The 11,137-nt window shown below is 48.2% G+C and overlaps 1 pseudogene; it reads left to right on the top strand.

Moving 5' to 3' along the window:
• Nucleotides 1-7,486: 7,486 nt before the first annotated feature.
• LOC126548410 (uncharacterized) lies at nucleotides 7,487-9,640 on the top strand (annotated as a pseudogene).
• The last annotated feature ends 1,497 nt before the right edge of the window (nucleotides 9,641-11,137 follow it).

The raw sequence follows: 11,137 nt of genomic DNA on the forward strand, positions 1-11,137 counted from the left end.
TTCTCCGTCCAGAAAGCAAGAAGTGCCCACGTGGGCACTACGGACACATCGTTGTGCAGGGGAGCGCGCCGTCTGCTTCATCATCATCATGATCATCATCCAAAACATTTATTGGTTTCTATTTACAGGGTCTTTTGTGGCAATCTGTCAGGGTCTTTTTTGACACCCTTTACTGGGTTTAGCAGGGGCGGCACCCTTTGTCCAGGGCTATAGCGGTTTCAGCTGCCCTGCGTGCTCGCTGCACGAGACCAATTTGGTCCTAGCAGCGGTCGCCGGCCAGCAGTGACTGCCATTGCTCCCCACTGGGATTTATGATTTTGGGGACTGTTGTCATATGTTGGCATTCCCGTGAGATCTCATACATTTTGGGCTCAGGGTATTTAACTGCGCATCTGGCGTGGTACACGTTTTACTGGGTAGACTTATGTTGGGCAAGGTTCCTGCCTGTAGCTGTCTCGAATCAGTGACCTCCTCCCTCGTGAGTGATTTATGTGAGGGGGGATATCGTGTCCTGGTTCCCCTGCAGTCGTGTGCCAACAAATCCTACTATTCATTTCGAACAGAAGGTCCACTTTCGAGTGTATATCTTTCGGGTACTCGGATTGTGTACCGTTGAGCCACCCTGTCCGTCTCTTCGTTCCCCGGCATTCCTGCATGTCCCCGCACCCACAGGATCTTATGTTGGATCGGCTGTGGCTGTTTTGTATGAAGTGTTACGCCGCCTCTCAGCTCGAGGAATGCACGAAGTGCGCGGTGGCCTGTTCTGCCGTTCAGGAAATGTCGACAGGCGTCTTCTGAATCAGTTGGAATGGTTAGGGATTTGCTGGTTCTGACGACCTCCGCCGCAGCTAGAGCGTCGGCTTCAGTGCTTGAGTCACGCTTCTTCCGTTTATTGAGCCGCTTGCAGTTTCGGAAATGCTTGCGTTGATGACCATGGCCATTCTGCATCCTCGTTCGGGATTTTGTGTGGCTGCGTACACATATACTACGTCGTTTTTGGTGGAAACGTGCGTTTGATGTCAGTGCATTGGAAGTCTTCAGCTGATGTCGCGTCCGTTGGGTCCCTTCTTTTAAAATATTTTGCGAAACTTTCACAAAGCTTGTAATACAACTTACAAAACGTATTTCTTGTTAATAATTCTTGCACGGCATATGCATTCTGTGGAACGATAAACAAATTAAAGAAGGGTCCCCATGATTGGACCACGTGAGTCTTGTCTTTGCCGTCCGCCCATGAGGTGACGTGCAAGTGATGTTAGTCAATAAAAGTAAACGCGTCCCTGGGGTTAAATGTCATGTCTCCACACGACTAGTTCATTTATCAGACGGGGTCTGCAGAGCGCGCGAAGAGCACAAGCTTGGCCGAACTCCAGGCCTTTCTTCATAGCGCCCCTGCTCTTTCATGTCTCATCGTGCCTTATTCTAGCACTTTGAAGGTACCCTACCTAATATGGAATCAACAGAAATTCAAACCAAGAAAACATAGGGGAAATATTTGTTGTTTTACTTGGAGTGTAGAATTGATAAGCTAAGGGAAAATGAAAGTCGATGAAAAAGCACGTAGTACGGTTAGAGTTTGTAGTATGAATATTCAAGCGGTAGGCGGCGGTATGGGCAAGGCGTTTTCGCTACCTCTCTCGTAATCCCTAAATCTCTTGGGAATTTTGATGGTGTCACTTATTTCATGATGGTTCAATGTGAAAAAAAAATGCTTCATAGCATTCTCGTTTAAGCTACTGCCCTCATATTTAATTGTTGAGCGCTCAAGGGAGTTCTACGGATATCTTAGCGCTTCCGAAGGCTCTATGAAGACGACGGCGTAACCGTGGCATGACGATACTGAAATAATGAAGCTAGTATAACGAGGACAGTACGACGACGACGGCATGATGATAATGGGATGACAACCGATGGTATGACGATGTTGACTTGACGACAATGGAAGGGCAATGATGGCTTCACTATGAGGATATGGCGATGGCATATTGCCGGCATGTTCGCGGCATAATGACGACGGCGTCATTGTGATGAAATGATGACGGAATGACGTCGATTAAACGATTAAAAAGGTGTGACAAAAGGATGACGACGAGTGTATGATGATGATGGCATCACGACATCTGTATGATGAGGATCATGTGAAGAAGACCGCCTGCCGAGCCTTGTTTGACGACGGTGTAGGACGACGATGGTGTGACAATGATGGCGTGACATCAACTGTATAAGAATTTGATGACGACAATTACGTGAGATAGCTAAGCGACGACTTGGTGTGACGACGCCGATGTGAAAATGACAGCGTCACAAGCACGGGGAGGCGACGACGGCCCATAACCAGTGGCACACACCCCTGGAAACTGCAGATTGCACAATCTCTGGGTTCGGCGCTCTTGTGCGGACAGCGACAACGACCCAAAACTGAGAAACGAGCTAAGGAAAACTAACACTTAAAAATAACTTGCCGATTGTTATGCCCAAACACCCACCCTCCGAAAAGAGCAAGGGTACGGCTCGTGCCGCTCCTACTGACCCTCTTTTTTATCTCACACCATCTCTTATTACAGCGGAGCTGAATGTAACGAGGGTGCCATAGAAATTTCATGTCCGCACACAAAAACTATCATCATCAATGGCCCATACGCCCGTAAGTAAGCAAAATATGCAATGGCTTATAGCCCCATAAGCGAGAGGCTACAAGCACTGAGCAAAGTGAAGCGAACAGTTCTCACATTCTTTCTAACCACGCGTGCAACATACACAATGGCATGTCGAAAACTGCCATCATCAATGGCCCATACCCCAGTGGGCAATGGCTCATACCCCCGTTAGCAAGCAAGCAAATTCAATGGCCCATAGCCGCGTAAGGTAAATGGCTACTCAAGTGCGATGGTACTATCTGTGGGGTGGTTGTGAGTGATATAAATGTGTATGTTTCGGGACGGAAAAGGGAGTGGTTTGCCCGTTTCGTGTTGTAGAATTATTGCTAACCGACCAACCAGTGGCGTACGTGCATCTATTTGACATAATCATAGCATGTGTTTGCTGTTGCGAGTATGCAGACCAGTGTACATCACAGTGACTACAAAGCCATTGTGACCGTCGTTACTAAGTGGCAATCGAATATTATTCCAGTGCATTGGGTTCTCGAATAATGTAGTCATTATTCGAAAATTCGAATACGTTTAGATATTATCGAATACATTACGTTGACCACTATACACTGCTGGAAAAAAGAAAAAGAAGTGTTTGCACTAACTGTTAAAAAGAAAATCTCGTTCTTTGAAGCTAAAGTCGTGATAAAGGATTATCATGATTTTCGCGAAGAAGTAGCGCCGATGGGACGCTGGTGGGGCCCGTATCTCAGAGGCTTCAGGAGTTCTCCTGAGGCCTCAGGGTTTGCTGGTTGTTTATTTATGATTCCGTACCGACGCGTTGGTGAAAGGACCGCGTGTCGGCTCTCAAGCAGCCTTTGTTGCTGCACCAAGCTGTCGGCTTTCGCTGGCGCAGCCATGAAAACTTCAAGCGTACTTCCAACGTGAGGCCGATCACGCGAAATCACGCATTACTGGCTAAAAAGACCGCTCAATGAAGTTATTTTTTTTTTACTCCAGGGACTCCAGAGAGGAAAGCTAGTTCCTATTTTATAATCACTAATAATAACGTTGCAAAGAAATAAGCCTTGACTACGACGCATGTTGCGCTGCTGGCGGTCCGTTGATGGACGATGGATGGATGGGTGGATGCGGATGGATGTTAGGAGCGTCCGCTTTGGAACGGGGCGGTTGATTGCGCCACCAAGCTTTTGCTATCATAGTGCCTAATATACTAACCAAGTTAAAAAATAAAAAATAAAAAATAAAAAAAATCACTATGAACTTTCACAACCACATTTTCTGACCCTCTATTGCGAACTTTGCTTTTGTCAGTCTCCTTTATTTGTCATTTCCCTACTTTTCTTCCACCAATCTTCCGATCGCCTCTTACTAATCTCCATTGTTGACATGTTTACTTTTCCCCTGCTCTCGCTGAACCCAAGGGCTTCAAGGAGGCCAGTGGTGCCTAAATCGACTTCTGGGAAGCCGTCTTCACGTTCTAATAAAACATGCTCCATCGTTTCGCCAGCTTGACCGCAGCCAAACACATGCCTATTTTTCCTTCTTATATCTTGCTTTACAGGAGCGTGTTCTAAGGCATCCTGATCTCGCCGCGAAAAGTAATGAGCTTCCCTTTGAGTTATCATAAATTGTTTCATTTGGTATTTCACATTTGGTACCCAGCACGCCCCCTGACACCGTCACCTTTCCCCATCGGCACATGAGAACGCTGGTGGAAATTCTTTTAATTGCTTCACTGCAACATTAAGCGGTGGGATGGTCTACCACACCAATGTAAGATTTAATTTGCAACTGCAAATCGTCTTCTGGGACACACCTACCGGTTCCAAGAATAATGTGTATGTAGAAATACTATGCATGTTTTTAGTGAATGGCATTTTCTGTCCTCGTTAAAAATTAAGCTTTCGAATATGAAATTAAAATAAATTCCGGGGTCCTATAAGCCTTAACCACGTTCTCATTTCGAGGCACGCCATAGTGACTCTAAGAGGTTGATAAATTTTGAGCACCGGGGATTCTTCATCGTGCACCCAATGCGCGATGAAGAATTTTGTTCCCATCGAAAGCTATGTATATCCAACCGGCAGTGATATAAGTAATAGTTGCAACGTGGAAGCATAGCGACCACCGTACGATGAAAAGAAGCACGTGCAGGTGAAATTGCCTTAACATGAATGGCTTGGTGGCCTGGTAGCCGCAGTAAGTGAACTAAGCAGAGATGATGTGAAGCTTGTGAACAACATGTGTTCGAAGGGGCCCAATTTTGGTCTTGTCCACTGCACTGCATAGAAAACGAGAATCTCTGACAATAATTATTCTTGTAGCTTTTATGGGGAATTTTCAAAGGCTAAAACCATATAATGAAGTGTTCTGCCTTGAAAAGTGCACGTGTATTCAGGAAGACGAAGCTTATTAGATAGGCTAGTCTAGAGAAGCTGAGTGCATTCCTGCGACTGCCTGCTCTTCACATGAGGATGCTTGAATCGCTTTCTCATGCGCTTTGAGCAGCTATAGAAAGGCCTTTCACAAGGTTTGGTGGCACTGGCGTGAACTGAAATCAATCCATTCTACCAGTCATGGATGCTTCAGACATCTGGAGAATTCTGCACGTTTATACATTACTCATCTTTGCGTCAGGCCGGTAATTTCTATCCAAACCCCGTGTTTGCTGATGTATGGTGAGGAAACCAAGGAAGCCAAAACTTTTTGGAGACGATAGAAAATGAAAGCTTCCCTTCCTCAGCTTCTGACTCCATTTCACGCGTCGAGGCGGTTCAGACTCCGCATGCTGAGAGCAAATAGCGACACGTCAGCGCAGTATGACGTTGCAACAGCCATTGACGTTTATGGCCGCACCCAAGGGTGTTTTTTGCTACATGCTGTTGTGGAAGTTATGTCGCAAAACTGAAATCCGACCACCACCGTCTTAGGAGGAGACGGTGAAACATTGGCTTATAGTGAAGAAAACAAATCGCTATCTTGACAGTCGCTAGGAGTTTATTATGATTCATTTTCCAATGCAGATAGTTGTCAACGTGCATATCTCTGTTACTGGTTTACAACGAAGTCTGAGTCTCGTGACAAATTTTATTGGGGTTCATGCATCATAACTCAGCAGGAGATAATGCATAGTCCAAAATAGCCAGCTTTTATTTCATAAATGACGTCGCGTTAAATGACGAGCCAATGCACATTATCTGTATGTGGACATTATCCTACAGGGCTCTAAATGTTTTAAAGTTTTAATGTTCAACTTGTTTAGCGATAAGCCGGAACCATGTAGTGCCAAAATGTCGTAGTTCTTTGCTCATTCTTAGCAATAATTTTTCACCTTTGCGGTCCTGCAAGCTACACAGAAGTAAAAGCGGACAGCAAGGTTTTTCTACGTACGTCCTACATACTAATTGCAATGAAAGCAAGAAGAAGCACCTCATTCTGAATATCGGACGCTACGTTCGCATCAGCAGAAATTTTGCTGACTTAAACCACGATGGCAAATAAATGGGAAGGTAGAATGAAACTGGTTTATTGCACAAAACACGTTCGCTGGCAGCGCTGTAGAAAAAAAAGGCATTTGACGCTTTAGTTTGAATATTGGCGAAGTCCAAGGTGCAGAATGGCAGAATGCACGAGTTGGGGGACAGAAAATGACCGCAAGGTATAAATGCTGGGCATAAAGAAATCGTGCTGTTCTCTTTGTTCTCTTTGTTTGTGTCCAAACAAACAATTCTCTTTGTTTTGGACACATGAAAAAATTTGTGTGAGGTAGAAAAATAGCCCATACCGAAATATCACACGTTGGCTATATGACCCGATGCTCAAAGTTCACGCATGTTTATTTGCCGTCAATTTTCTGGTAGTTGGGTTGATTCCAATTTGTCCTATGGAAGAGATACTTGATGTTCTTAAGTTTGCGAGAAAAGCTGCAATATTGATAATTTTCACCTCTTGCAAAAAAGTCCCATAGCTGATACGAATGCGTACGAAAGGCAGCACGCTTCGTTGATAAAACAGAGACAGTTCATAATTCGAAAAGTACAATGACCTGTTTGTTAAATAATTTATGCTGAACCCTTCGTTAAGCTACTGTGAGGAATTTGGCTTAGTTCCCTTCGATGCCGTGAACTTGTGATTTCTGACAGGACGAACAAAATGACAAGTTCCCTTGAGGTGACAAACTTTCCACTTGCTTTATCACGACTCCCACAGATCCGATCCGACAGATTCAAGTGTATACGGCTGCATTGGTGCACTTCGTTTCTGTGAATGGGAACATAACAATATGGACTGCCGCGCACGCTGGTCTTGCCAGAAACGAAGCGCTTCAAGCCTGCGCCCGTTTATTTACGGTCCGGGCGCAGGCATTAGATGAGCCAGGCTCCGTTGCGGCAGCGGCTACATTAACTGCGCGGTATCGCATTCCAACTTTTCACATCTGTAGCCGCTACCGCCTAGAACGTTTAATCTTCCCGCAGCTAATAAACAAATCCTCGCGCAGGTGCGAGGTGCTGTGGAGACAGTGGCACTCACACCTGGCCCTCTCCTTCCACCTCATCGACACCACTCTCTACCACTCATCTAGCTGGAAATTTTGCTGCACAACCAAAGCCAATTTGAATCACATCATGTAGGGGTACCCTAAGCACCCACCACCCTTGTTCCTACGTAAATTAATAGGCAGCGAAGAGCAGGGGGAGGCTGCCTTGCGATGCTCCAGGCGCGGTATCGTGGGCCCATTGAGAAGGTTGCGAGGGACTATCATGCGTAGCAGCCCCCCCCCCACCCCCTTCTATCCGTTTTCCCGTTTCCTTCAAAAAAGAAAAAAAAGTTTTCTGCCCTCCCCCTCTCCCACCACCACCACGACAACGTCAATGCAGTATAAGCCCCACTACCTGGAAGAATCGGAGCTTTACCCAAATTCCATCATCGGGTTTCGGAAGAAGCTCGGGACGCAAGACGCCATGATCTTACTGAAGAACGAGATCATCGACGATACGACGGGCACCAAGGACAACAGAGCCATCCTCGGGCTGGACTTGCAGAGCGCCTTCTATAAAGTGAGGCACTTGGCTATCCTGGCCCAAGTATCCAGACTAAACATGGGCAGAAGGACATACCAGTACATCAAAGACTTCCTGACGGAACGGACCACCGAAATCTGCGCGGGAGACCTGCAGCTCGAAGAGAAGAAGCTGGAAAGCGTCGGAACTCCGCAGGGCTCGGTGATCTCCCCGCTTCTCTTCAACCTCGTGATGGTCGGGGTGGCCAACCGGCTAGAAAGAGTAGCGGGAGTCCGAGACACCATCTACGCCGACGACGTTACGCTATGGGTACCGGGAGGAAGCGACGGACACATCGAGACAACGCTGCATGAAGCGGTCAACGCCATCGAGGAGCAGCTGGGCGGGTCTGGACTCGTTTGCTCTCCGGCCAAGTCAGAACTGCTGGTGATTCCACCGACAGGAGCGGGCAGGAAAAGAAAGAATATGGAAGTCGAGTACGAGCGGCCCAAGATCACGGTCAAGACAGCGGGAGGACAAGTAATACCTGAGGTCGAGAAGATTCGAGTGCTCGGGCTGCTCATCCAGCGAAACCGAGTCAACGGTGAAACGGTCAACAAGCTCGCGGCCAAAGCGGCCGCGGCAATGAGACTCATCAAGAGGGTGTCCAACAGAAGAGCGGGGATGAAGGAGGAGAGCCTGACTAGGCTCGTTCAATCCTTCGCAGTTAGCCACATAACGTACGTGGCCGCTTTCCACAACTGGAGGCCGAGGGAATGTAACAAGATAGACGCCACCATACGCAAGGCGTAAAGGGCGGCACTCGGCCTCCTCGGGAGCACGAGCACCGAAAAATTCATGGCGCTGGGAGTCCACAACACGCTGGACGAAATAGCCAAAGTACAGAGAACGGCGCAACTCGAGCGTCTCTCTGAAACGAGAACCGGAAGAAAGATACTGCGGGACCTTGGCCTCGAGCCGAGGGAAGGCGAGCAGCAGAAAGACGTACCTATACCGGATAGCATCAACAGAAAGCTCAGGGTCTGCCCGATCCCGAGGAATGTGAACCCCGAGCACAACAAGGAGCGGAGGTTGGCGAGGGCCAGGGCTCTCGTGGACCTCCACGCCAGAAAAGAAGGCGCCATCTACGTGGACGCGGCGGAGTACCGAGGGAGCAGCGACGCATACGCGGTGGTGGCTGTCGGGGCATCGACGGGTGCAACGAAGACCGCGGCGAGCGTCCGGACTCGAGAGGCGCACCGGGCGGAGGAGGTGGCCATCGCCTTGGCCGTCTCCGACCCCGCATGCACTACAGTGTTGTGTGATTCTAGAACGGCAGTGAAGAACTACGCCAAGGGTAGGGTATGTAGTGAGGCTGCGCGCATACTGCGCAAGGCCGAAGACATCAGACGCAAAAGCGCTGTGGTGATCAAGTGGTTTCCGGCCCACATGGGTAGTGACGTGTCGGAACGCGGGAACGTGAACCACAACGAGACGGCCAACTCGGCCGCGCGAGGACTAACCAACCGCGCAGCTGCAAGCACGGCCGACTCGGAGTGTTGGTCGCGGTGCAGTGCCAAGGACAAGATGACCACCTTCAACGAAATAGTGAAGTGGTACAGACTTAACAGACAGACTATGCCGGCACCTCACCCGAGGCTTACCCGGAAGGAGGCATTGTTACACAGGCAATTACAGACGGGGTCCCTGCTCACCCCGGTGCTAGCTAAACACGTGTGTCCGAGCGTGTACGCGAGTGACGTGTGTAGACTGTGCGCTAAGGAGAGAGACACCGCGGCTCACATCCTTTGGGACTGTAGTATAAATCCACGAGAAGCCAGCGAGAAAACTACGATCCCGCCGCAGCTAGAGGCTGCAACGAGGAGATATGACCAAGATACACAACTCAAGGCCGTCCAGCAGGTCTCGGCAGCTCTAGAGAGGCAGCGACCTCGCGAAACCGAGGAGAAGGGGGGCAGCACCCCGAGGAAGGGGGCGGCGGCCCTCTCGGATCCGTGGAAGTAGCGAGGAACCAAGACCTCGAGGAGCACAATGCACGAGACTGACGTAGTGGCCGGGTCGCGGTAAATGCTTGTCCTCCCTGCGTGCAGGGAGCGTAACCGACTCTGCAGGCATTTTCATTAAAGTTGTTCTCTCTCTCTCTCTTACGAGAGAGCAATAAGCGCAAGTGCAAGATATTTGTAGGTGGATTAAGAGCTCTCCTTATCGAAATGACGAGCATACCCAAAAGTCTTTGCCTGAAACTGGCGAGTTTTTATATTCCCTTGCATGTCATGAATTACAACTGAAAGAAATCACGGATGCATGCTCCGAGCTACGCACAGGGTTAATTACGTCAAGTGAAGAAACGGTATCAAGGTCACCTGCTGGCACAGTTTAACACAAGTTAAAAAAAATGTGCAGAACGTACGCACTTTGGGAATCGACGTAAGCGAAGGTTTCTGTGCTGGATGCTTTGATTTATGATAATTAGCGGTAATCTTTACGGTTAAGAGTAATTTCTTCGACGTTCAGTCCAACACGAGATGTGTGAGTTGATGTTAAACATTACCTTGCGGGCACCGGGGCTGTTTTTCTGCTTAGTACACAGAACACGCATGCAGAGGTGTCTGCTTGCGCCGTTGTACTGCGCCATATCTTCCGTGAGGGTTAGCATTGTCATTGCCTCACACGGAAAATAGAATAGTGGCAGAAGTGTTAAACTGTATTTGAATTATGGGGCTGTACCTGCAAAAACATTATCGGATTATGAGGCACGCCTCAGCGGCAAACTCGGAAGTAATTTTGACCCCGTACAATCTTTAATGTGCCCTTTAACCTTAGTGCGCGAGCATATTTTCTATCACCTCCGTGGAAATACGGCTGCCATGGTCGGTATGGACCCCGCGATCTTGCACAATGTCATAGGCGCACAGCTGCGGAGGCGGGCACAGAAGTGTTGATTTCACCTGCGACCGTTTCCGTAGTTTCGCCCCGATGCCACAGTACCTTATTACGGCTTTGCGTCAGTACGCCGTGTGTCATTTGTCCGCTTGACATATTTGCGTGGTGTTTAGTTTTCAAAAGTAGGAGAAACCGTGCCGGACCTTGGACCTCAACTTACCAGTTTGCCCGCAGCTGCTGTCGTGTGAAGTAGTAGCGCTTCATCGCCTTCTCACTTCACCTTTTCCCTCTCCCACCCGCCCCCCATATATATATGTATATATGGGTACCGCGAGCGAAGAGTGTCAACACAGTCATTCACTCATTTCGCGGCTGCGAAGGTTCTACCAATACCACCTGGAAGATGTTAACGTCGAAGCACTGCCTGATGTCTGCTACCCTACGTCATCGAATGGAGCCGATCGAAATAACGCCCCTCACCTTGGCTACAGCATACGGAACGAATACAGCGTATCTGAGCTACCATAGTTTAACACTCAAAGGCGGGTGGGACTTGGAATTACAATAATTATAACAATAATAATAATAATAATAATAATAATAATAATAATAATAATA

The sequence above is a fragment of the Dermacentor andersoni genome, chromosome 1 (genome assembly GCF_023375885.2).
Source record: "Dermacentor andersoni chromosome 1, qqDerAnde1_hic_scaffold, whole genome shotgun sequence".
Taxonomy (NCBI): domain Eukaryota; kingdom Metazoa; phylum Arthropoda; class Arachnida; order Ixodida; family Ixodidae; genus Dermacentor; species Dermacentor andersoni.